This window comes from Bos grunniens, chromosome 13, assembly GCF_055505025.1.
Source record: "Bos grunniens cultivar Pamir isolate PY7600 chromosome 13, Bosgru_T2T1.0, whole genome shotgun sequence".
In the NCBI taxonomy this organism is placed as follows: Eukaryota; Metazoa; Chordata; class Mammalia; order Artiodactyla; family Bovidae; genus Bos; species Bos grunniens.
In genome coordinates, this window is record NC_141177.1 from 23,790,986 (window position 1) to 23,796,356 (window position 5,371).

Here is a 5,371-nt window from a genome sequence, read left to right on the forward strand (position 1 = left end):
GCGCGCGCCCCCGCACGCCCCGCCCTGCGTGCGCGCCCCACACGGCGCGCACGTCCCCGGAGCCCCGGCCGCGGGGCAGTGGGGGGAGGGGGGCAGGGAAAACCGGAAACCCGGAAGCCCCGAGGCCTCCGGATGCTGCCTTTCAGAGGGGTCGGGCTGCTTCCCCCACCCTTCCTTTCTCCGTGCTACCAGCCGGGCAGGCATCACTAATTCAGTTTCCGCGTATGAGAAGCGAGAGTCAGAATTGGGAATCGGCCAGCTACTAGCCGGGGGACTACTAAATCCACACCTACTCATCCTGGAAAAGGATGGTTGTGAGAAGTCCGCGCAGATGTGCGTTCATGTTAGCATTCCAGTCAGTGGGTCACGATCCTGAGCTCTGTTTTTCTATTGAGGAGGAGTCTTCAGCGTTTACACTGCGTTGCAGGAAACCTTTCCCTCTCTTGTCCGGATCCATTCATTCATTCATCCATTCATAACTTACATACATATACTTATTGAACACCTACTCTATGTCATGCGCTGTGTTAGATGCTGGGATAACAGTAGTAAAGGAGACAGACTCAGTCCCTGACCTCATAGGACTTACGGTCTCGTGAGGGAGATCCAATCAAATAACCACAAAGATAAATGTAAAGTTTCAAATCCTTACTGTGAGGGTGGTTAATGGCCTTGTGCTCCGAAGGACATATGACAGATGTGTAACTTAACGTGGACTGTGGTGACATACTTCCCTGAGGTAGCCAGGTTTAGCCAAGGTCTGAAGGGGTTGACCAGCTCATGTTAAAAACGTGACCCCAAAGTTCTTTAACACTCTTATCATCTATGTCCCCTTTCCTTTGAATCTCAGGGAGCCTGTGACTGCTTTGGCAATTTGTGCATTATTTAGGATATGGTCTGTGACAGAAACCTAAAGGAAGTCAGTCCTGAAAGGACTGATGCTAAAGCTGAAGCTCCAATCCTTTGGCCACCTGATCCGAAGAACTGATTCATTAGAAAGACCCTGATGCTAGGAAAGACTGAAAGCAGAAGAAGTGGACAACAGAGGATGAAATGGTTGGATGGCATCACTGACTCAATGGACATGAGTTTGAGCAAGCTCCGGGAGATGGTGATGGACAGGGAAGCCTGGCGTGCTACAGTTCATGGGGTCGCAAAGACTTGGACATGATTGAGCAACTGAACTCAACTGTGACAGAAACCAAATTAACAGTGGCTGAAATGAAGCAGAAGTTGGTGTTTTGGGACGTTCCTGGTAGTCTAGTGGCTAAGACTCCACACTCCCAACGCAGAGGTCCCGGATTTGATCCCTAGAGAGGGAACTAGATCCCACATGCCGCAACCAAATGAAGATCCTGTGTGCCACAACTAAGACTCAGTACAGCCAAATAAATACATATATAAAAAAGAGGGGGATGGAAATCCCACCTCACTGAAACCAGGGTGGCAGATGAGAAATGCCCAATGACAGCAGTCCCCCTGAAGAGAGAATTGACCTTGTGGCAGCTCCTCACAAGACTGCCTGACTTCCCATGTTCCCGAAGATCCCAGGAGTTCCACCAAGGCTTAGGTCAGCCGTAGTCAAACCTTGCCTACATGGTCTAGGTGGATATATGTGCAAGGTTGTCAGGGCACCAGTACAGAGCATTTCCCTAAAAAGAGTCCTCCCCGGAGAACAAGAAACACAAGAACCCTATGAGAGTTTCCAGGGTGAGGTGAGAAGAGCTATGGGCAGGGAGGAGGGAGTCCTGGGTTCTAGATTTGGCATTGCCAGTGACTTGCTGTGTCACTTGGGTAAGTTCTTCCCCGTCTCTGAGCTTCTGTAAAGACAAGGGGTTTGTCTAGATGATCTCCAAGGGCTGGGAAGGCTTTAATGATCTCTGATTCTAGAACAGTGCCTGACACATAGTACAGGCTTAAACATGAGTTGTTGAATGTATGGCAAAGGGAAATTCACAGTGCAGATTCATAATATAATCACTGTGAGATCTGTGCTGTTAAGACTCTGTTGTTCAGTCACTCAGTTGTGTCGGACTCTGCCACCCCATGGGCTGCAGCACGCCAGGCTTCCCTGTTCTTCACTATCTCCCAGAGTTTGGTCAAACTCATGTCCATTGAAATGGTGATGCCATCCAACCATCTCATCCTCTGTCACGCCCTTGTCCTCCTAACTTCAATCTTTCCCAGCACTGGGGTCTTTTCAATGACTCAGCTCTTTGGATTAGGTGGCCAAAGTATTGGAGTTTCAGCATCAGTTCCCCAATGTATATTCAGGGTTGATTTCCTTTAGGATTGACTGGTTTGATCTCCTTGCTGTCCAAGGGACTCTCTAGAGTCTTCTCCAGCACCACTGTTCAAAAGCATCAATTCTTTGGTGCTCAGCCTTCTTTATGGTTCAGCTTTCACATCTGTACATGACTACTGAAAAACCATAACTTTGACTATACAGATCTTTGTTAGCAAAGTGATGTCTCTGCTTTTTAATACACTATTTAGGTTTGTTGTAGCTTTTCTTCCTAGGAGCAAGCATCTTTTAATTTTGTGGTTGCTGTCACCATCTGCAGTGATCTGGGAGCCTGAGAAAATAAAATCTGTCACTTCATTTGCCATGAAGTGATGGGACCAGATGTCATGATCTTTGTTTTTTTTAATGGTGAGTTTTAGGCCAACTCTTTCATCCTCATCAAGAACTCTTTAGTTCCTAGTCCTCAGTTACGTCCAACTCTTTGCAACCCCATAGACTATAGCCCACTAGGTTCCTCTGTCCATGGAATGCTGCTGGACTGGGTAACCATTCCCTTCTCCAAGGGTTCTTCCCAACTCAGGAATAGAAGCCAGATCTCCTGCATTGCAGGCAGATTCTTTACCATCTGAGCCACGAGGGAATCCCATTTTAAGCCAACTTCTTCACTCCCCTCTTTCATCCTTACCAAGAGTCTCTTTAGTTCCTCTTTGATTTCTGCCATTAAAGTCATATCATCTGCATATCTGAGATTGTTGGTATTTCTCCCAGCAGTCTTGATTCCAGCTTGTGATTCATCCAGCCCTGCATTTTTCATGATGTACTCTGCATAGAAGTTAAATAAGCAGGGTGACAGTATACAGCTTTGACATACTCCTTTCCCAATTTGGAACCAGTCTGTTGTTCCATGTCCAGTTCTAACTGTTGCTTCTTGTCCTGCATACAGGTTTCTCAGGAGACAGGTAAGATGGTCTGGTATTTCCATCTCTTTCAGAATTTTCCACAGTTTGTTGTGATCCACAAAGTCAAACACTTCAGTGTAGTCAAAGAAGCAGGGTTTTGTTTTTTTTTTTTTTAATCCCTTGCTTTTTCTATGAAACAGCGGATGTTGGCAATTTGATCTCTGGTTCCTCTGTTTTTTCTAAATTCAGCTTGTCCATCTGGAAGTGCACGGGTCAAAATTCTAAGGTTTAAAAAAAACAGTATAACAGAAGTTATATATACCCTTCTGACCACCACAATTAACATTTGGTGTGTGTTTCCAGCATGTTCGTGGTGTCTATACAGATACAAGCAAATACATATTTATATAGATTTATTATATGAGGGAGGAAGTGAAGGAAACCACAGTATGTCATTCCAAAATGTGCCCCTTTGACATGAAAATTATTTTATACTGAAAACAAGAAGCAGAAAACCTCCCCCTTTTCTACCCCTAAAGGCAGGATATAAATTCTTTTATTAGAGACAGACATTTCAACCTAGAGATGACACCAGAGGAATCTACAAACAAACCTTCTATTAGTTTCCTCCCCTGTATTTACCTTCCCACAGTCTGCCATCTTTGGAAGCCTAAAAAGCTTTCTTTTGTCCCGTCATTTTTCTACAGATTTATTGTTCCTTGTTGAAGACGCTATATAAACTAGAATTCTAACCTGCCATTTTTGAGTTACTTTTTACTTCATTTCTCCTTCGTGATGTGCACTGTACGCGTTAATAAACTGCTTTTTGTAACCTATACTTCGTGTTTTTCTTTCTTTTCTCCCTCATGGGGTTGGGGTGAGGATCATGGGTTAATACTTGTGCAGTGCTAAGAACAGTGCCTGGCACATGTAGGCCCTATTCTTGGAAATCACTTATCAGGTATCCTGGAGAGAATCCATTTTCATGCATGAGCACTCGTTCCTTATAAATGACTGATTGTATTCACTGTGTGAATGTGCCATAATTTACTTAACCATCTGGTTAAATTCATTTAGAATCTGATATTACAAAGACTGGTTCAAAGAGATTCAATTCATTCATTCATGCCTCACTTTGGCTCCTAGCATGAACCACATGCTTTGGGGCTTCCTGCCCTTTGCACCTTCTGCTCCCTTTTCCTGGCACATACTTCATCAGCTCTCTGACCACTTGGATGAATACCGTACAACGTCCAGCTCTCAGCTCCAAAGTCCTCTCGAGAAAGGCTCTCTGGCTTCCTGACAGGCCATGTCTGCCTGTGACAAGCTCCTGGGGTCTGTCTTGCCCCTCACCTGCATCTGTGTCCTTTAGTGATTGACTCTCTCCCCTGAAGACTGTGCATGGGGGGTGACCCTCAAGGAACCCCACCATGCACCCTTGGGCCTGGCACTGAGCATGTGCCTACCAACCCTTGTTAACTGATGAATACTGTGGGCTAGATTTCTCTCCCTTGTTAAATCTCCTAAATCTGCAAGAGACTTGAATTTTAGAAAATGCCATTTTCTTGTGCTCAAGATCTCAGACACTCTTGTGAACCTGAGCGCTGTTAGCAAGTGGAACCCTGAGGTCACAGCTTATCTAGTTTCTGCCCTGATTCAGGTAACAACGAACACCTGATGCATGTGTGCCTCGTACATGTTATTTGATTTCTCACAGTCACCTTCTGAGGCAGGTATGATTATTGTCTTCCTTTAGCAATGAGGATGTCAAGGCTCAGAGAGAGGATAGAGCCAGTAAGGAGTATGGTAATATTCAAATTCAAGACCAGCTTAGGACACTGGTACTTTGTCTCTTGCTCACTTCTACCTGTGCCCTTGGGGCTTCAGGGATTGGTTTAGATAATTTTTTGGCCTTTGTGATAACCCTCACCCCTCTTCACCTCAAATTTCCGCACCACTTACAACTTTAGATCTCTGTCATCTGGCTGGTGAGCGGAGAGTGTTCAGATGGGGCCAGAGTCTCTCCTGAATTATGACCTCCACTGGGGATTTGGGGACCTGTTTGGCCTGCCTGGATGGAGAAGGCAATGGCACCCCACTCCAGTACTCTTGCCTGGAAAATCCCATGGATGGAGGAGCCTGGTAGGCTGCAGTCCATGGGGTCACTAAGAGTCAGACATGACTGAGCGACTTCACTTTCACTTTTCACTTTCATGCATTGGAGAAG